The following is a 22561-nucleotide window of genomic DNA, read 5'->3' as shown; positions in this document are numbered from 1 at the left end:
TAACATTAAACATTGTTAACATCGTGGAAATAATCTGGGTGTTTTCCTCTGAAATAAAGGACCATGATTCACAATATTAAAAAAACCAAAAACATCTACCGTATATACTCGAGTATAGGCCGACCTGAATATAAGCCGAGGCACCTAATTTTACCACAAAAAACTGGAAAAGTTATTGACTCGAGTATAAGCCTAGGGTGGGAAATGCAGCAGCTACCGGTAAATTTCAAAAATAAAAATAGATACCAATAATGTTTTTGAATATTTATTTCAAAGAAAAACAGTAAACTAGCAGTGTATTCAATGAAATACTTCACTCACCTCATGATGCTGATGTCCCGCTGTGATGATGATGTCCCGTGCAGCCGCGGGAGCAATGTCCCGCCTCCTATGACACACGGCACAGTGATTCCTATCATTGGATCACTGTACCAGAGGAGGTGGGACATCGCTATGTGGCTGCTTGCCATAACAAGGAGGAGGTGGGACATCGTTGCAGAGCGGCAGGAGGGGGAGGAAGGGGAATCGTAAGACAGCCCTGCATTACATTAGAACGTGAGGAGGGGGGATGGTGCGGTGCGCGCTGCGCGGCAAACTGACACAGAGGGAGGGGAAACTCACAGGGGCGCCGGGCCATTCACGAGCGTCACCCAGCGGCATGGCCCCGCCCCTTTTTCTCCTCCATTTTGGGCAAATTTTTCACTGACTCGAGTATAAGCCAAGGCGGCTTTTTTCAGCCCAAAAAGTGGGCTGAAAAACTCGGCTTATACTCGAGTATATACGGTAGATGTTTTCCAGATCTTTTCGTAAGTTCTTCTTTTCCACCACGCTATGATTTCGCCTCCATTGTATATTTAATATGTAATAAATCTATCCTTTGGTTACATTCAGGATTACACTTTAAGAACAACTTCGTAGAGTTTGGGGGAGAGTCACAGCCAGATTCAAAAAGGTTTAATGTGTGCATCTCTGAAAAAAACAAACAACCCACCTCCTCTAATCATCTTCTGTACTCGTTGTTCGGACCATGGAAGCTGCTACACATGGAACAAACTGAAACTTGTGGGAGAATTTTGCTTAGAGCCTCAAAATAACTGCAAACACACTTCCAAGAAATGCTGTGAAGTTGCTTTAGTTGTGTAGCCAGCCAGGGGTTTCCTCTCCTAGAAGAAGGCAAAGGCTTGCAAGCATCGTTATCAAGTTGGTCCCAAACATTGTCTTTTTCTATATCTTACTAGGAATAAACTAGTAATTGGAAAAAGCCACAACCTTGCCTTGATCACACATAAAGGTAAAGGTCCCCCTTGCGCATATGTGCTAGTTGTTCCCGAATCTAGGGGGCGGTGCTCATCTCAGTTCAAAACTGAAGAGCCAGTTGCTGTCCGAAGAAGTCTCCGTGGTCATGTGGCCGGCATGACTAAATGCTGAAGGCGCATGGAACGCAGTTACCTTCCTACTAAAGGTAGTTTCTATTTTTCTACTTGCATTTTTACATGCTTTTGAACTGCTAGGTTGGCAGAAGCTGGGACAAGTCACGGGAGCTCACTCCGTTACACGGCGCTAGGGATTCGAACCGCCGAACTGCCGACGTTTCTGATTGACAAGCTCAGTGTCTTAGCCACAGAGCTGCCATATCCCTTGATCATACATAGGTATCTCCAATTTGCTTCTTCCTTGGAGACTTGCATAAAGATAGCTTGTTACTCTCGTGTAGTGTTTCTTATCACTTATTCGCCTCCTCGCCAGGGCCTTGTTGTATGTCCCTTATCTGCTTGCATAGCTTCTAGCTTGTTTTCTCTTTCAAAGGCTCCTTCGCCAGCTTTTAAAGCCCTTCATGGTTTAGGACCTGGCTACCTGAGAGACCGCCTCCTGCCATTTACCTCCCAACAACCAATAAGATCACACAGATTGGGCCTCCTCTGGGTGCCGTCGGCCGGTCAATGTCGGTTGGCGGGTCCCCAGGGAAGGGCCTTCTCTGTTGCTGCTCCGGCCCTATGGAACGATCTCCCCGTAGAGATCCCGACCCTTACCACTCTTCTAGCCTTCCGTAAAGCCACAAAGCCCTGGCTGTTCAACCAGGCCTGGGGCTGTTGATTAGTATCCAGCCCCACTCCAACTGTATGCATGTTGTTGATATTTTTAACACTTGTATTTTTTTTCTTACATTTTTTAATATATGTTTGTTTTGCCTGTAAGCCGCCCAGAGTCCCAATGGGAGTGGACGGCATACAAATGCCAATAAATAGAAATTGAAATTGAAAGCTTCTAGACTAATCCAAATGCTCTTTAAGAGAGGGTTAACTACATTCCCTGCTGTCTACTGATTTTGGGTTCTTGCAAACCTCAATGCATAACAAAGCCCCATCTGCGGGCTTAGAGGAACTCTAAGGCTTGGGAAATCTTTCTGGAATCCTTCAGGAGGAAAAAAAAATCCCTAATATTACAAAAAGATTTTAATGCAGAAGATTTTGCGAGCTTGTAGGGAGTAAAAAGCAGATTATTGGAGGTAGGAAAGGATAATCAGGATATAAACGTGAAAGGAATGGAATAACTGAAACAGAATCATGGAGTTGGAAAGGTCTTTGGAGGTCTTCTAGTCCAACCCCCTAAAGAATCAGGAGTACACCATGCCAGACAAAAATTACACCAGATGCACTCCGCTCTGACGAGCCCATTTATAATTGCTTATTCTATTGTCATTAACATATTCGTATTTTTGCAGCGGGAATTCCCCCAAGTAATGTTGTAGATCCATTTTACTCTATAACCTGGAGGAACAAGGGAGGCGTTCAGGTTGGGATGGATGGATGGATGGAAGGAAGGTGGAGCAGGGGGGTGGGGGTTTACAGTGAAAATATGTATCCATTAAATTCTGCAATGGGTTGCAGGGTAAATGCGTGGGCCTAAAAATGCACAGCTTTTGACAGGTAAATACTCGAATCCTGGATACAAGCCGAAACAGGTTTTTACCTGCCTTTCAGCCAAAGGTACTTCTCAAGTACTCAACGCCCACCTAAGAAACCACTGCATTTATACCTGTGCCTATTGCAGTCAAAACGGCACAAAAACAGATAACATGTGGTGTGTGTGTGTGTGTGTGTGCGTGCCTACAAGAAAATAATTGAGAGGGGACTGGCAGTAGGACAATCCCCTTTTGATTGCCTACGAGCTCTCACACATACGTGTCTATGTGTGCCAATGACTGGCATTGTAAACTAATTTGGGGCTGTAAAAAAATAAGACATCCTTCATCATCTTGACGTTCGCTTTCAACACAGCTGAGACGGTTCTTGGCGCCACCCTTTTACATTGCAGATTTTGAAAGAGAATTGCCTACACCAGTTGCATAGTTTGCTACAGTTCCGAGATACTACCAGTAGGACCAATAGCCCACAGATCAACAGAAATGCTAGTACGAATTCTTCTAGCAGAGATTGCAACAAAATCAGCATCCACGTTTGATTTAGCATACTTCATTCAATTTTGCCAGAAAAAATGGAGAAAGAGCTTTTTTTTTAAATAGCCCTTCCCATATTTCAGGTATAATTAGCCTATTTATCTCATGCTTCGTTGTCATTATTATTCAAACATTAATTTTGTCTAGCAGGCTATGGCGATAACTGATCATAAGCAAATTAAGATTATGAAGGTCTTAGAATAACTGTCATATTGAGGTTAGAATAAATAGCAGCATTTACGGAGAAATTGACTTAATCTACATCTCTGATTTTCAGTTTTAGTGGGAAGTGAATGACCCTTATTAAAATGTAGTTTGGGGTTTTTGCTTTCTACCTCTGCCTTTCTGTCTGTCAAATGGAGAATGTTCTTTTTTTTTAAATTCAAAGTCTGAAATAATCTTCAGGTTGTTTTCCAGCTTCTTTATCATAAGGTTTGTTAAACAAGGCTTGGTTTGCAGATGATAAATTTCCCCTTCCCACTCCACCCAGTTTGTGGAAGAACTCAAGTGCAAAGATTTCACTGTAAATTGTAATGTAGAAAAGCTTTCCTGGAAGTTTGTTTCTGTACTTTAAGTTCATTCAGAGCAAGCTTTATTCCACACATCTTTGCGTTTAGAGATAACCTTCATATACAGTGGAATCCTTCCTTTGGAATTCCTCACTTACGGAACCTCGAGAAAATTCTTCCTTCTTGGATTTCAGAAGATTGCTTACATTTCTTATAATGCAAATCTGTACATGTACACACCGTTAAGCCCATCTGACATCAGTGGAATTTACTGTATTGTATGTACTCATAACAAGAAAGCGTAGACTTATGATTATTTCAGTTTCTCTGAAAACAAGATGATTGAGTTGTTATCCAAACTTTCAGGCCTAATAATATAGTGTTGTTATTATAAGAAAGAAGGGGGGGGAAAAAGTAGTGGAATGTTCCTTTAGGGAGCAATGTTTTGAAAAAAGAAATTCAAGAAATAAATTCACATGTGGACTAGCTGTAGGTGCATGATACGATTAACTGAGTCACGGGGGTAATTGTAATGGTGTCAGGTGACCTCCCTAAGTTACTGTATGCAAACAAGCCACTAACAAACCTAGGTGGTGCAGTGGTTAAATGCAGTACTGCAGGCTACTTCAGCTGACTGCAGTTCGGCTGTTCAAATCTCACCGGCTCAAGGTTGACTCAGCCTTCCATCCTTCCGAGGTGGGTAAAATGAGGACCCGGATTGTTGTTGGGGGCAATATGCTGACTCTGTAAACCGCTGAAAGAGGGCTAAAAGCCCTATGAAGCGGTATATAAGTCTAACTGCTATTGCTATTGCTAATGGTCTAATTTCAGATCAACCTGCTTTGGTGTGGGAATAAATTGATTCTCTCCTCTCATCATGTCACCTCCTTATTTCTGACATTCAGCTGATGGACCCATGTTTGTCCTCTTGGAAGTTTTTCATGTACTTATGCCACAACCACACAAACACTCCAAACTGTCTGTAGTGATGCTACCCCAGTGGTGGGATTCAGCCAGTTCACTGAGAGAACCGGTTGGTAACTTTCTAAGTAGTTCGGAGAACCGGTTCTTGGAAGAAATCTCCTTTTGTTTTTCCCCCCACTTTACAGGGCTAATCCTGTAAGGAAGGCAGGAAGGAAACATTCTGGTGTTGTTTCTAGCCTCATCTTTATTGCCCTGCTTACAGAAACTGCCTCTCTGGTTAACCCTTACTTATTTATTTATTTATTTATTTATTTATTTATTTATGTTTATTTATATGCCGCCCTTTTCCCTTATTACATTATAACATCTAAGGCGAAGCGCCCATCGACCTGAGTGACCTTGAGTTGGCCACGCCTACCCAGTCACATGACCACCGAGCCCCACCTACCCAGATGGTCATTAGGGCAGAGAACCGGTTGTAAAATTATTTGAATCCCACCACTGTGCTACCCCCAGTTGCCCCCTACTCCAATCCAATGAGGTGAAAGCAAAATTAAAAACAAGCATGCAAATCTAATTACCCCCACCAAAAAATATGACTAAGCTGAAATTAAAAATAAAATGCCATCACTTGTGTTCAGATGGTAGTACCTTTATCGGCAAGGCCGACTGTGTGCTGCAGTTCTTTCGACCTTTTTTTGCGTTTATATCACACTTGTGCAAACTACATGCCCATACCCTTTTAATGTTCAGAGCCTTAAATCATCCATACATTTCATTAACAAGCACAGCAACATTATTTGTTAGAAAGGAATGCAAGGACGTAATCAGGGATAAAAATCAGCCAAAGAGAGGGAACTCTAGCTGTCAGTGACTGAAAATAGTTCTGGTGCCCATTAACTGCCAGGACATGGAAGTGACGATAGGCTGTCAATTTCAGATCTGTCAAGAGCAAGCGATGAAAAACAACAAACCAGAGTTTTTTGCATCATTTTCTGCACAATCCCTTAAGGGCAATAACCCTGACTCCAACTTCAGTGGTTATAATGCAGTACTATAGGTTACTTCTGCTGACTGCCGGCTGCCTGCAATTTGGCAGTTCAGATCCTTCCAAGGTCAGTAAAATGAGGACCCAGATTGTTATTTTTTTTATTTTTTTTGTAAATGTGTTTTTATTTTCCATTTTCATTTTCGTACAGTCACATATATACTGTGCATAACTGGGGCCATATAACATTAAACAATAAACACAGCCATTCCTCTTGTCAACAATACCCCCCAAAATAGAAACCCAATGTATCTCTTCGACCCTCCATACACCCTTTCTTTCGCCCCCCCTCCAACTTTCCCTCTTCCCTCCATCATTCCCCTCTACCCTACCTCCCCTCCCCCTCTATCACTCCTCTCTCTCAGTATACTCCCTCCCTTCCTTCTCACCCTCCCTCCCATCCTCTCTTCCACCTTCTCTACCCCTCTTTCTTCTATCCCTCTACTCCTCCCTTAGGTGTATTTTTACAATCTATTAATATATTCAGCTTGTCCTATTTTTACAGTGGAATTAAAGAGCAACAGTATACAAGTGCCGTTACTATAAAATCTAACACATACTGTATATCCCCCTCCCCCCTCAAACCCCACCTCCCTTCCCCCCCGACTTCCCAGATTCCCAGGACCCAGATTGTTGAGGGCAATATGCTGACTCTGTAAACCGCTGTAAAAGCACTATGAAGCGGTATATAAGCCTAAGTCCTATTGCTATTCATCTGACTATCTAAAAGGAGCTTGCAGAGGTGAAATGCCCACTCATCTATTCAGTGGCAGCATACACTGGCAGCTTCTTCACAATTTTCTTCAGACAGTCCAAAAAAAATCAACATCCTGGTCTTTGTATCCTGGCCTGATGGTATTTCTTCAATTCTCCTTCAAAGTTCCTCTCATGGATTTAACTGGGGCAGTGGTGGGTTTCAAATTTTTTAAGAACCTCTTCTGTAGGTGTGGCCTGCTTTGTGGGAGTGGCTTGCTGGCCATGTGACCAGGCGGGACCGGCTTGGCAGTCATGTGACTGGACGGGCGTGGCCAACTTGTAAAATGTGGTGAAACTCACTTAACAAATGCTCTTGCTTAGCAACCAAAATGTTGGCTCAGAAACTCTGGCATTTGAAGCACGCAAGTCTTAAAGCCGTCAAGTTACAAGACCCTTGCACCCCTAACCCTTTAGAAACAAAACACAGGGGTGTTCAAACTTGACAGCTTTAAGACTTGTGGACTTTAACTCCCAGAATTCCTCCTCCAGTCATGTTGGCTCAGGAACTCTGGCATTGAAGTGTGCAAGTCTTAAAGCTGTCAAGTTACAAGACCTTTGCACCCCTAACCCTTTAGAAAAAAAAACCCAGGGGTGTTCAAACTTGACAGCTTTAAGACTTGTGGACTTCAACTCCCAGAATTCCTCCTCCAGTCATGTTGGCTCAGGAACTCTGGCACTGAAGTGTGCAAGTCTTAAAGCTGTCAAGTTATAAGACCCTCGCACTCCTAACCCTTTAGAAAAAAAATCCCCAGGGGTGTTCATACTTGACAGCTTTAAGACTTGTGGACTTCAACCCCCAGAATTCCTCCTCTCGCTCTTCATCTTGATGATGTGCGGACGGGCGGTGGGAGGGAGCTGGAACCGGTTCTAAACGGCACTGTGGATTTGTGGAACCTCTTCTATAGAAGAGGTTAAAACTGGCAGGAACCCACCCCTGAATTGGGGGGTGGGAGAACAACTTCCAAAAAGGAAGAGTTAGAAGCAAGCGTCAGAGCATAATCCAACCTATGTGTACAAAAAGAACGTCTTATTATTGTAATTACTTACACTGGGGAGAAAAACCAATTTGTAGAACTGACGTCTCTGTAATTGTTGACACGGTGGAACCACCTGATTTGGGTTTCGTCTGGTGTTTTTTCAACTTCATTTTAAAAAAGGTAAATATTGTCACTGAGCTTTTAAAGAGTAGAACTACCCTAAAATATGTCACGGGTGTTTTTTTTTTTGTTTCATTATCTTTACACCTTCCTGGTTTGGTTTGAGTTTTTTTTTCTTTTCTTAAATGCCATCCAGCTTGTTTGCTTATAAAATCTCTCCCTGGGTCACATTCGTGCAGACTAAAACATAAAAAAAGAAAAAAAGAAAAAAGAAAAGCCTCCGCAGAAATCCCCCGAGGTGAAATACATCTTGATAGCATCACAATTACTACATAACCTGCTCTGAGATATTTTTAAACCCTGGCAGCTGCAATTGTCAGAGAAGAAAAAACTGTGGAAAAAATGAAAGAGAGACAAGAGGGAAGGACCCAGCTGTCTGTCTCTGGGTGGAGTTGAGTTTTGTGTGAGTACAGTCATAAATTCAAGCCATTTCGTTTTTGTAAACTAAACCATAACAAGATTCATATTCAGGCTATCAATAGCTTCTCCTGGAACAGTTTCTTTCGTCCCCTTCCTCAAAATATATTTTTTTGCTGAGTTCGGCACCCAAAATCCAGAAAAAAAAATCATAAACGAATTGCTGCCAATCCTGGAATCCACCTGCAGGGTGTAAATTGAACCAATTCATTTAAAAAAACAAACAAATCGAACAGCATTCTCCTTCATTCCTATCTATCAAATGCTCAGATTTAGATTTTTAATGTCTTTTCCCATATGCAACATTAGTTCTTCGGCTCATCTTAAAATTGGCAATAATTCTACATGAATTTGGGACTTGTTCTGATAGAAACCAAACTTCAGGCAGGATTGTCTTGATCAACAAAAAATTCAGCAGAGGTGGCTTGAGATCTGCATTTTCTTTACTGATCTGATTTTTTTTAATTTTTATTTTATCAATTTCATATATACATTCACAATTATATGATCTCATAACTGTTATTAATAATATGTATTTAGAACAATTTTTTCCCTACAGTTGACAATAGACTTGAAGATTGCTTTCTTACCATCCCATAGATCCATCTTATCTTACAACGGTCCTACTTCTTCTTCCCTCCCTCCCTCTTTCCTTCCCTCCTTTCTTCTCTCCTTCTCTCCTTCCTTTCCCCCTTCCTTTCCTCCTTCCTTCCCCCTTCCTTCTCTCCTACATTCCCTCCTTCCTTCCCTCCTTTCTTCTCTCCTTCTCTCCTTCCTTCCCTCCTTCCTTCCCTCCTTGCTTCCCTCCCTCCTTCCTACCCCCTTTTTTCTCTTTCTTCTCTCCTTCCTTCCCTCCTTCCTTCCCTCCTTTCTTCTCTCCTTCTCTCCTTCCTTCCCTCCTTCCTTCCCTCCTTGCTTCCCTCCCTCCTTCCCTCCCTCCTTCCTACCCCCCTTTTTTCTCTTTCTTCTCTCCTTCCTTCCTGATCTGATTTTAATATTCTTTCCTCTGTGGACATCTGCAGGGGGAAGTAACGAAAAAACCAAGAGGTAAACGTGACCACATGTTCAAATCATAGCCGTCATCTTAATGATCTGACCCATTCTGAGGACACCCATGGCCTCCCTATCTCCTTGCTCCAAATCTAGTTTGAGTTTTATATTTGAAGCACCAAGGAAATAGCTTTTTTTTTTTTTTTTTTTTTAAAGAGCCACTTTCCTTCAGAACTGCCCATAGGTTTTGAAAAGCTGTGAGGCCTTTATCCTATTTCATTCTGAATTTGGTGGGAAGGAAATATGTACCTTATTATTATCCCAGGAACAAGGATTTTTTTTTTGTATTTTGCTTCCCAAAACTGGAAGAGTATGGGCAAAAATACATGATCGTAAAAAGAGGCAGAGTCGAAATATTCAGAATTGCTTTTATTTTTCCGGGTCAGAAGAGTTTAAAGGCAAAAGAGTGTAGATATTTTTTTTTTGGGGGGGGGGGGGGAGAGGAAGCAAAATGCCATTTCTCAATGCTCTGAGACTGAAAAAGAGAATTGTATCAGACGAGAGGTATCCTTTAACTCTGCCTTACGTCTCCCAGTTGGCCACCTCTATTACCTACTTATTTTTTTACACAATCACAATGAAGTATAAGTGGCAAACCAAAGTTGCCATTTGAGATGTGATGAAAGAAACGTCCTTCTGGGTTCGGCTCCAAGTGGGGGAAAAGACACTGGAGACACGGAGGCTGCTTGGAAAGATGGTTTTAATGGTGGACAGGGCCACGTGGCTTGAGCCCTGAACAGAAAAGGGGATCACATGCTTCGATGTAGGTGGAGAAGAAGAGAAGGGCTGAGGGAGGGGCTCGCTAGGCTTTTTATAACCTGTTCAGCCCCACCTCTCTGTTTCCTGTTCCTGTGTAAGAAATGTATTCTGATTGGTTGTCAGACTCCCATGGGGTCATGCAGGGGCGACTCTCTGGGCTGTGTTTTGAATCCAGGTTTGGTTGAGTTCTCAGATGCCATGTGGTCAGTTGGGGCCAATATTATCATGCTTTAATCCCACCCACCCCCGGAGCTGAAGTGGAGAAGCCTTTATTATGTAAAGTGGACTGGCTTGGCCTTCTTAATGGCCCAGTGACAAAGTGGGGATGGGCAGGAAGCTACAGGCAGCCGTTCTGTCTTTTAAAACATGTTTCTTTCTTTTCACATCTAGAGAAATATTCTGCCTTTTCAATATTCCCTAGGATATTTCATTTTTCTGGGAGAGTCCCTGGGTGATAAACTTCCTACAGATGACTTTGTACATGGAAAAAAATTATTAATAACAAGCCATAGACCTTAACATTTTCTATAAGGCTATTATGCTTTATGTATTAGTGACTTTTAGTTTCTAGTTATGTGTTTTTGTTTAGGGTAGATTTTTGTTCTGTGCTCATTATGGTTAGCTAGATTTCCAGGTATTGTTTGGAGACGATACACATCCAAGAAGAAGAAAGAAAAACTGCTGTATGTTTTTAAGTCTCTTCCGCAACTGTGTCTTTATCATACTGTTTACTTACAGTATATTTCATTGATTTAGATGTGTGTTATTATCTGGCATGTACAGAATATGGCAAGCTGTGATAGAGCTAATCATGTCACCTCTCATCAGATGGCTTAGGTGTGGCTGACTTCTTTAATTAATTCAGCTATATAAACAGAAATGGCTGATGAACAGATTTGTAAAGAAAATAAACCACAGGAGCTATGTTGAAATACTTCTAAACACTTGACCTCAGCTCTCAAACCCAAGAAATCCAGAGCTAAGCTTGTAATTCTATCTGAGTCACCTTTACTTAGAGATGTACACATTTGTTAATAAGGATAAGGCACTCCCTTGTTTAAAAGTCTGAGGCAGGGCCCAGCCAAATGTATATGGAATCCAAAATATTCTGAGATGTAATCTCAGTTTTTCATTAGTGATGAGAGAGAGAGAGAGAGAGAGAGAGAGAGAGACAGAGAGAGAGAGAGAGAGACAGAGAGACAGAGACAGAGAGAGAGACAGAGAGAGAGACAGAGAGAGAGAGAGACAGAGAGACAGAGAGACAGAGAGACAGAGAGAGATCTCATTAATATGTCTAGTGGAAAATGTGAGTAAAGGGTTAACTTGACATTCCCTAATAAGAAACAAGGCAACTATAAAACTAAGAGAACTTGGGGTGAGTGTTGTAAGAAAATAGAGAGATTGTTGTCACTTTTACAGAGAATCTTAAAAGAAAACAGAAACTTTGCTAACTCTGCAACAAGACGAATGTTCGTTCTGTAATTATGGATGGAGAAGTTTGGTTAATGTATTTTTTAGAGTCATAATTCATCAGGTAGAATGTCATATGTTAGAGTTATGTAAAGTTTTCCCTGTTCGTGACCAATTTGCCCTCTGAGTCACGGTTTACGATACTAACTGCTACCAGAAAAAGAGCAGATAAAAATGTGGCAACTTCAACATAAGAACAAACATGAATATAAATCCATGCTTGTCATATGGACAACGGATGCAGCAAAATCCTAAGAATATTTATCTATCTCCAAAATAAGCTTGAAATGAATTGCGATTTCTAGTCAGATAACTCTTGATTATACCGTAAATATACAGGGGAGGGAGTCCCAAAATCAAAATTATCAGCCCTACCCTTTTTACATGTCGTACGTGAGTTCCAATCTCATTATTGCATGTACAGTTACGAGGCCTAATTCTTTTTTATCCATCTGAGCCGAGATGGCGCAGTGGTTAAATGCAGCACTGCAGGCTACTTCAGCTGACTGCAGTTCTGCAGTTCGGCTGTTCAAATCTCACCGGCTCAGGGTTGACTCAGCCTTCCATCCTTCCGAGGTGGGTAAAATGAGGACCCGGATTGTTGTTGGGGGCGATATGCTGACTCTGTAAACCGCTTAGAGAGGGCTGAAAGCCCTATGAAGCGGTATATAAGTCTAACTGCTATTGCTATTGCTATTGCTATCTGCAAAGAAAAAATTATGAATAGCCTTAAAGGTGCCTAGGTTCCATCATGGGCTGGGTTAGAGCAACGAAGTATCAAAGGGTCTGTAAGTTTTGGTGATGAGGCTGTTGTGTTAAATCAAGCTTGGGGTCTGGAACTGAGATTGTGTTGGGAAACGTCCTAGGACCTTGTTCTGAAAGATTCATTTTGGCACGCTCTCAAATACTGACATTTCCCTGGACCAAGATAGCCATGAAAAGGAATGTATTTGCATAATTACATTAGTGTCCATTGTGAGCCAGTTGGATTTGATAACAATGCTCCAACAAATTCAAACCATTGCAATGTTTCCTAAGCAGAGTGTCTGGAATTTCACAGTGAAGCAAAATCCAGAAACCTGATTCAGAAATTATCCTCTGCATAATACCGACTACTGAAAGAGCAATTGCTTTTCAGGGTCATTCAAAATGTTATCTTTAAAGTTTCTAACCATAAAGGAGCTGGATACATGAGGAACTTCCCCAATTCCTATCAATCTGCCCAGAAATTGAGACCAGGAGGAATTGGTTCTGTTTATAGAGGTTTGAATAAAGGAGACATTACTCCTAGACTAGAACAAGATCTGTTTGGAATTGTAAGTCGTTTCCATTTTCCCTGGTCAGAAAATGGGCCGTTTAGTCTTTTGAAAGAAATAATAATATTTCTAATACAATTATTGCTCTTGTGTGGTTCGCTATCATTGGACGTATTTCCAACCGTGTTTCAGTTGATTTGCATATTTTTCAACAGGTTTTAATAACATGTAAATGTTCAATCAATAATTGATTTCCCTGATCTGAGTTTTTCATCCGATAACGGTAACAACCTGCATATATACACCTAGAGCCGAGGTGGCGCGGTGGTTAAATGCAGCACTGCAGGCTACTTCAGCTGACTGCTAGATCAGCAGTTCAGCGGTTCAAATCTCACCAGCTCAGGGTTGACTCAGCCTTCCATCCTTCCGAGGTGGGTAAAATGAGGACCCGGATTGTTGTTGGGGGCAATATGCTGACTCTGTAAACCGCTTAGAGAGGGCTGAAAGCCCTATGAAGCGGTATATAAGTCTACTGCTATTACTAGCTTCTGAACTATTGATAGGACTGCTGGTTTCTCCTGAATGACACTAAAAGACATTTGGAAGAGTTTCCTTCTCATTTAATTGGGCTTACATTCAAATATGGGTGCTTTGAAATGTTTCTCTTGAAGGTAATTGTATTGCCTCCTTGAAATGTATATTTTTAATCAAGCATTGGCCCAAATTAATGATTCAGGAACAATCATTCCAGTTCTTCAATTAAAAAAATCCAGGAGCTTTAAGGGAATTCTTACTAGGTCTGATCTCTCAGAATTTATCCAAGATCTGGTCAGAACATGTGCTTTACCAGGTACGAATCCGCCCAGATCAGCTGTAATAAACAGATACCAATCTCTACGTGCTCGACTGACAATTCCCAAGTTCCTGCTTAGTTCATCAAGTCCTTGGCTTCTGTGGCCTGGAGGTTGAAGAAACCAACTTTGAGACCCAACCCAAACAATGAAGATAGAAATCTCTGGTTCTCAAAAATTGCTGGTTTCTTTGTTTGTTTAAAAGTCCTTTTCCAGCTCTTCCAAGCATGTTCTAGGTTTAATAAAGAGCCAGCCTGGTTATAACCACATGGTTTCAAACACAGGACCCAGAAGTGAGAACCATTAGGGTGTTAGGCCCGTCTCTATCAAGTGCCATCCCTAAAGCTAATTAAAATGAGGTATCATTGTTGATGTTAGTAAGCAAAAGTTTGATGGAAGAGCTTGTAAGGCAAATACTGTCCTTTCATCTGCATCCTTTTAGGTCAATGTGCAGAATTCTTGGTTTCAAAGAATGTTAAGTATTATTAACCAACTTTTCTAATTAAATTTCCGGGAAGATTGCTCAATGTTTTCATTTTCTTCTAATGACTCATATTGCTTTTTTTTTTTAATCCGAATATTTTTTCTGGTGAATGAGAATTTTATACATAAAATCTTCCCTGTCAACATTCTGGAAAAGATCTTGATTGCATCTTTTACCTCCCTGCCACATTGACAACATATTCGAGTAACTTCTTTAATGTCAGAAAGAAAATAAAATACCAGCGTTTAGAAAGCTGAACATTTCCTATGTTAGAATTAAGAAAATGAGATGTCCAAGCAAATAGTCTTATACTAGTCAGACCAGTGGTGGGATCCAGCCAGTTCGCACCTATTCGGGAGAACCGGTTGGTAACTTTCTAAGTAGTTCAGAGAACCGATTGTTGGAAGAAATCTCCTTTTGTTTTTTTCCACTTTATAGGGCTAATCCTGTAAGGAAGGCAGGAAGGAAACATCCTGGTGTTGTTTCTAGCCTCATCTTTATTGCCCTGCTTACAGAAACTGCCTCTCCGGTTAACCCTTATTACATTGCAACAGCTAAGGCGAAGCGCCCATCAACCTGAGTGACCTTGAGTTGGCCACGCCCACCCAGTCACATGACCACCGAGCCTCGCCTACCTAGATAGTCATTAGGGCAGAGAACCGGTTGTTAAATTATTTGAATCCCACCACTGAGTCAGACCATCCTGAGATACCACCAGTGGTGGGATTCAAATAATTTAACAACCGGTTCTCTGCCATAATGACCAGCTGGGTAGGTGGGGCTCGGGGTGTGTGTGTCATGTGACTGGGTGGGCGTGGCCAACTCACATCGATGGGCGCTTCGCCTTAGCTGTTACACTGTAATAAGGGTTAACCAGAGAGGCAGTTTCTGTAAGCAGGGCAATAGAGATGAGGCTAGAAACAACACCAGAATGTTTCCTTCCTGCCTTCCTTACAGGATTAGCCCTGCAAAGTGGGGAAAAAATAAAATAAGATTTTAAAATAAGATAAGATTTTCCAACAACTGGTTCTCCAAACCGGTTCTCCCGAATATGTGCGAACCGGCTGAATCCCATCACTGGATACCACCCTAAAATATAACAGATGTAGACATTTTTTCTATTATGTATTTAATTTGCCAAATGTTTAATTGCTAGTTGGTTTTCTAAGATTTTTCTTCAGCCAGGAACTGTGTTTGTTTGCTTTCAGTATGACAACTAGTCTAAGAATGCACGGGTGGTTAACCAAAGGGGTGTGGGTAGCCTTGAAACATGCCTAACTACTCGGAAGACGAGTGTTGAAAACTTTAAATAACTGAACTTGCCCGTATCGCTAGTGAGCCAAAACAATAAGTAAAGTCAACCCTGCTTCTGTTCTCATTTTTTAAATGGTGTGTGTGAGTGAGATTAACATTTACTTATGACATTTTGACAGCAGTCTGAAGTCAAGATTTCTTCAAGGAAGAAAAGAGGATTCAGTTTTTACGTGTTTTAAGAGAGACACATTTTTTTTTTTACTGAGTCACTGTATTCAGCTTCAAGAAGGAGAATCTGTAGAAAGCACATTTCACCAATTATTTGGAGATGATAAAGATTCTACTCTATTTATTCCTTCAAGTATTTATCTGTCAAATTTAGGTATCACCCCATCTCACCTTCAGGGTGGTTCTGGATGGTTTACAGCTAAAAATATGTCTCATATTTATATAGCCACCCACCTCATAAAAGCGTGATTCTCTTCAGCAAGCTTATATAATTGAAAAGTTATGAGACCAGGCTATTTAAATGATTGCCCTTTTTTTGTTATCTTGCCTAGTAAAGGTTTTGTAAAACTCAAAAATTTGCATATTATGCTAGGAATATGGATTGGCTTTTATGAAAGCATTGACTTATGGTAATCAAGACTTTGGTTTTTTTAAAATTTTCATTGGTACTGTAGTACCAAACATTTTATGCTATGTGCTGTTTTAGTTGGTAGCATTTTAAAATGTGTTTTTATAAAATGCAGACCACCATGAGGAGGAAATATCTTGAGAAAGGCCGAAAGCATTGAAAACAAGAGCATAAATAGATCTGCAGCAAAGATGCTGAACAGAATTCGGTTTCTCTAATTGTGTTCCCATCTGATTGTTGTATATTTTAATGTTGTCTGTGTATTATTCCCCACTCCCTTGTTTTATTGTAAGCCGCCCGGAGTCCTTCGGGAGTGGGAGGCATACAAATCAATAAAACTATAACTATAACTATAACTGTTTGTTTCCTCTTTTTGTGCTCTACAACCTAAAAAGAAATTGCAGTTAAGTTTTCTATTATCCCAAAATAAAGAACATTTGGAACTGCTTGAATTATATACGATCCAAGCTATTATAAAATGTAGTCTTGTTAACGAAGCACGTGGCTGCATCCAGAAAAGTGAAAAATATTTGAACTTGGAAATACAGCCTTGTCTGCCCAACAATCTTTTTCTGTTGAAATGAATATTAGATCCTACATGCATTATGCACTCAGAATATTTTTATGGGCCTCTGTTCACTAAGTTAATGCATTAATTTATATAACGTGTAATGATTTTTCAAGGTAAAATTATTGGGTCTGTTTGACGTACCCTGGAGTCTTAAATGAGCGGCTGAATAAATGCAAGAATTTGGAAATGTCGAAGGTTTTGACATTATTTAATAAAAGGTAAAAAACATAATGATTTTTTTTTCTTATATGGATAAAAGAATCATTTAAATATCCACTGCAGTATTAACGTTTAGTTTCTGTTTGAGTTGACGGGACACAGCAGAAAAAGTTCAAAATTAAATTGATTTTTACATGTAAGGATATTCAGGTAAACATGAGTTTATCATGTTTTGTTTTGCATAATGGGCAAACTTTATCAGATACCAGCAGATCGCAGCATTCAAATAGAAAGAGGCATGAAAACTAGTCGCTTTTGTAAAGAGAAGCTTCAAGCATTGAATTTGTGTGGAGGAGGAAAACAAATAAGGCAGATAGGAACTCCCAAGCAGGGGCTGAACTCACATTAAATAAATTACTTTCCCTTTTCCCTCCTGTTCAGAGAAAATAAAAATAAAAGCAAATATATATATATGTGTGTGTGTGTGTGTGTGTGTGTGTGTGTGTGTGTGTGTGTGTGTTTTATTTGTGCTGATAAATAAATAAAGGGAGACTAGTATAGATCTATTTCAAGCTATTTAGCTCTCATCAGCTAGCCATATCCTTACTGGGATTCGAACCTGGGCTATATGACATACTAGGCAGACTTCTTAGCCATTAGGCCACAGGCTCTTATCCGTTATCAGCAAAGCCAGGGTGAAAGGTATCTATTAGATTTTTACAATCCCTGGTAAGCCCCAATTATGGGAGGAAGCTAACTGCTTCCATCATCTGTCAATCGGCTCGTCACAAGAGTCTATCACGACAGAAACCCAACATTTTTACTGTTGCCTTTGTTATATTTGTGTTTTTTTTAATTTGTGCTGATAAATTAAAAAAAAAAATTAGCCTGTGGCCTAATGGCTAAGAAGTCTGCCTAGTATGTCATATAGCCCAGGTTCAAATCCCAGTAAGGGTATGGCTAGCTGATGAGAGCTAAATAGCTTGAAATAGATCTATACTAGTCTCCCTTTATTTATTTATCAGCACAAATTTAAAAAAACCACAAATATAACAAAGGCAACAGTAAAAATGTTGGGTTTCTGTCGTGATGGACTCTTGTGACGAGCCGATTGACAGATGATGGAAGCAGTTAGCTTCCTCCCATAATTGGGGCTTACCAGGGGTTGTAAAAATCTAATATATATATATATATATATAGATAGATAGATAGATAGATAGATAGATAGATAGATAGATAGATAGATAGATAGATAGATAGATAGATATAGATATAGATATAGATATATAGATAGATAGATATAATATTCTTTCTTTTCTTTTTCCTATTTTTTCTATTCTCTTTCTCTTAGTTCATTTTGCATAGGTAATCCTCAATTGATTACAGTTTGTGTAGTGATTATTCAAAATTACAATGGCACTGAAAAAGGTGACTTATGATTATTTTCACACTTATGACCTTTGCAGTATCCCCATGGTCAATCAATCAAAATTCAGATGCATGGCAACAGACTCATATTTACGACGGTTGCCATGTCTGAGGGTCATGTGATCCTTTTACAATCCTCATAAAAAAGCCAGACTCACTTCACAGTTGTATTACTAACTTAACCTTTGCAGGGATTCACTTGGCAACGGTGGCAAGGAAAGTCGTAAAATAGAGCAAAATTCACTCAACAACTCTCACTTAGCAACAGAAGTTTTGGACCCAATTATGGTTGTAAGTTGAGGACTATCTGTACTAGTTTTCACTACTGCAATCAAAATCCTTTTTAAAAATTCTATAGTACTGCTATACTGGATGAGGTAAGAATATGCATGTAAATCATTTTTTAAATATTTCTATCAATCTATCAATCTATCAATCTATCAATCTATCAATCTATCAATCTATCAATCTATCAATCTATCAATCTATCAATCTATCAATCTATCAATCTATCAATCTATCAATCTATCAATCTATCAATCTATCAATCTATCAATTTATCTATCAATCTATCTATTTATCAAACTATTAATCAATCTATCTTATCTATCTATCATCTATCTATCTATCTATCTATCTATCTATCTATCTATCTATTATCTATCTATCTCTATCTATCTATTTCTATCTACCTACCTACCTATCAATCTATCAATCTATCAATCTATCAATCTATCAATCTATCAATCTATCAATCTATCAATCTATCAATCTATCAATCTATCAATCTATCAATCTATCAATCTATCAATCTATCAATCTATCAATCTATCAATCTATCAATCAATATATCTATCTATCTATCAATCTACCAATCTATCAATCTATCAATCTATCTATCTATCTATCTATCTATCTATCTATCTATCTATCAATATACCTATCTATCAATATATCTATCTATCAAACTATCTATCTATCTATTTATCAAACTATTAATCAATCTATCTTATCTATCTATCTATCTATCTATCTATTATCTATCAATCTATCAATCTATCAATCTATCAATCTATCAATCTATCAATCTATCAATCTATCAATCTATCAATCTATCAATCTATCAATCTATCAATCTATCTATCTATCTATCTATCTATCAATATACCTATCTATCAATATATCTATCTATCAAACTATCTATCTATCTATTTATCAAACTATTAATCAATCTATCTTATCTATCTATCTATCTATCTATCTATCTATCTATCTATTATCTATCTATCAATCTATCTATCAATCTATCAATCTATCAATCTATCAATCTATCAATCTATCAATCTATCAAACTATCAAACTATCAATCTATCAATCTATCTTATCTATCTATCATCTATCTATCTATCTATCTATCTATCTATCTATCTATCTATCTATCTATCTTCTTCACTATCATTTAAATGAACTAAAATGAAGTGCATGATTAAAGAAAAGTATGGCAACAGTACACAATTAAAGAACCCCACAACATTCAGTATTATGTTTAAATATTAGGTTACAAACAATATTATTTAGTTGATACTGTTTTTGAAAGCTGCAGTAAAAGCCCAAATAAACACAGGCTTATGGGGAAGTATTATTACCAAGAAAAAAAAGTATATTAGACTTAAGCTTAGTCATGTACAATTAGGAGAACCACTGAACTCCATTGTTAATTTATTCCACTGGTTTAAAAGGGGCCTAACCAAAGTAAATTTAGATTCAATAAATCTATTGAAACCTAAATAAACTGGAGGAAATAAAATAAGACTCCATAAACCTACAGAATGTTATCTAAATTAAAAAGTATGGTTTGGGTGCAAAGAAATTTTTTTTGCTCCAGGAAAATCTCTGCAAAGATAGGACAGATCAAGTAGTCAAACGTTTCAATGATGTTTAAGCCCAGTCTACCAAAATAATTTTCCCTTTGACCTTATATGTTGTTTCCCTTCTGTTTAATATTGTTATCGTTATTTCAAAATGTGATAAATCTGAAATGGTTGAGAGGCATGGTACCCAAATGGATTTATATCAAACTACATGCAATGGCAGCTCAATGATGAGCTTCTAACTTGGTTCTTATATGTCATTGGCAGAAACGAAGATGAATCACGTCAAGGTGGTGGAGTTTGGCTTTCGTTCCTCGAAATCAGATTACAGCCTCCTTCTTTGCAGAGTTCAAAACTTGTTTTTCCTGGTAGAATTAACTTCAAGGTTGCAATTAACTAGATTTGAGATTACTGCACTGCTGATTACATTCTGTGGGGAAACAAGAGAAACATGTCTTGTCACCATAATTGTCTTGATTTCAAACTTTGTATTCTTTCATTTTTCAATTAGTAGGCAAGGCAAACAGAAAAAAACCTAACCATGTCAAGCCATAAATAAAAGAGGAACTGAAGCACAAATAGGGGTGGGTGGGGATTTCTTTTATAAATATTCAATAACAAAATAAACAACACCCACTAAGGATCTTTTGCCTTGTCAGATCGAAGAATAAACATACATGTTAGCATCGCTCAAAACAAATCTGTATCATTTCTGAGGTATTAGTTACGTGTTAATACCTTTTTTTGAAGGATTCAAAAACATAGATTTCAATGGTTAAACTTTTAGAAGATGATGCTTTTTTTAAAAAAAAAAAGCTTTTGCCTGGCACATTTATAATAGAATTTGAAGGCATGGAAAGCAACAAAATTGAGATTAGTAAAATAGGAATACAATGACAAATCAAGAAAAGATTTTGAACATAGAATAGCAATAGCAATAGCAGTTAGACTTATCTACCGCTTCATAGGGCTTTCAGCCCTCTCTAAGCGGTTTACAGAGTCAGCATATTGCCCCAACAACAATCCGGGTCCTCATTTCACCCACCTCGGAAGGATGGAAGGCTGAGTCAACCTTGAGCCGGTGAGATTTGAACCGCCGAACTGCAGATAACAGTCAGCTGAAGTGGCCTGCAGTACTGCACTCTAACCACTGCGCCACCTCGGCTCTTAGAATAGCTGTGATATAAAATTTTGGAGGATGTGTTTTCATGGTATTTACTAAAGAAGGCTGGTGAAAACTTTGAAGGCTCCTTTTGAATGCTAACTATTGATGAAGGTTTAAACCCTGTGATGCCATTGGAATGATTTAAAGATCACTGTTGTGAAGAAATCATCCAAAAGTGTGACTAATGATGTTTTTGTCCCATAACCAGGCCTGAAATCTGACTGGAAGGAGTCTAGATAAGCCATTTCCTCCGGGATGCCCTGAAGTTGCCAAGCAACCTCCTTCTCCTCCATTTTCCTTAGAAAGCCAAGATTGGACAGAAATTGTCTTCAAACAGGTGGGATCAAGTAATGTTTTTTTTTAAAGAAGGGAGGGAACTAGGCCCCCCCTTAAAAGATTCCAGAAAGAACAATTTATTACTGCCTGAAGTTGCGACAAAGAATTCAGTGACATCGTCTTGGCCACTCCCACCTGGTCACATGGCCGGCAAGCCACTCCCACCAGGTCACATGGCCGGCAAGCCACTCCCACCAGGTCACATGGTCGGCAAGCCATTCCCACCAGGTCACATGGCCGGCAAGCCACTCCCACAAAGGAGGCCACACCCACAGAGTAGGTTCGAAAAAATTTTGAAACCCACCACTGACATACACACACACACACACACACACACACAGAGAGAGAAAGAGAAAGAAAGGAAGAAAGAAAAAAAGAAAGAAAGAAAGAAAGAAAGAAAGAAAGAAAGAAAGAAAGAAAGAAAAAGTGAGAGGGAGATTAAAGGAAAAAGGAAAAAGGGACAGAGAGACAAAAGGAAGGCGAGAGAGACAGAGAGAGAGAAAACACATGGCCGGCAAGCCACTCCCATCAGGTCACATGGCCAGCAAGCCTCTCCCACAAAGGAGGTCACACCCACAGAGTAGGTTCCAAAACAATTTGAAACCCACCACTGGCCTCATCCATTCAGCTGATCTAACACTCCCTCTTATGCCCCTCTTTTTTTCATATAACACAATGAGTGCAGACTCATGTAACTGTCTAATTTCCCCCATATTGTGTCTTCGAAAAGATGGATTTTCTTTTTAATTTCCTGAACAGTCTTCCTTGTGTAATACTATTTTATTTCTCCTACAATGGCACATTGTAAAATAAACCAGTCAGCACTTTCATCTTTCAATCACAGCATCCTCCCACTTCATCTTCACTGTTATAATCCAGGCATTAAATAATTTTCTAATAATTGGCTGGACCCTGAGTTCAGAGATTAAAGGCTTGTTCGATTTGACAAAGCAACAGCTTTACCCCTCAAAACTGGATGTCAATTATCCTCTGAATTTCATA

Source organism: Thamnophis sirtalis, unplaced genomic scaffold, assembly GCF_051295495.1.
Source record: "Thamnophis sirtalis isolate CommonGarterSnake01/CBP01778 unplaced genomic scaffold, rThaSir2_p1.2 scaffold_2, whole genome shotgun sequence".
NCBI classification, from domain to species: domain Eukaryota; kingdom Metazoa; phylum Chordata; class Lepidosauria; order Squamata; family Natricidae; genus Thamnophis; species Thamnophis sirtalis.
The sequence above is the reverse complement of the archived record's forward strand: the minus strand, read 5'-3'. Positions refer to the sequence as shown.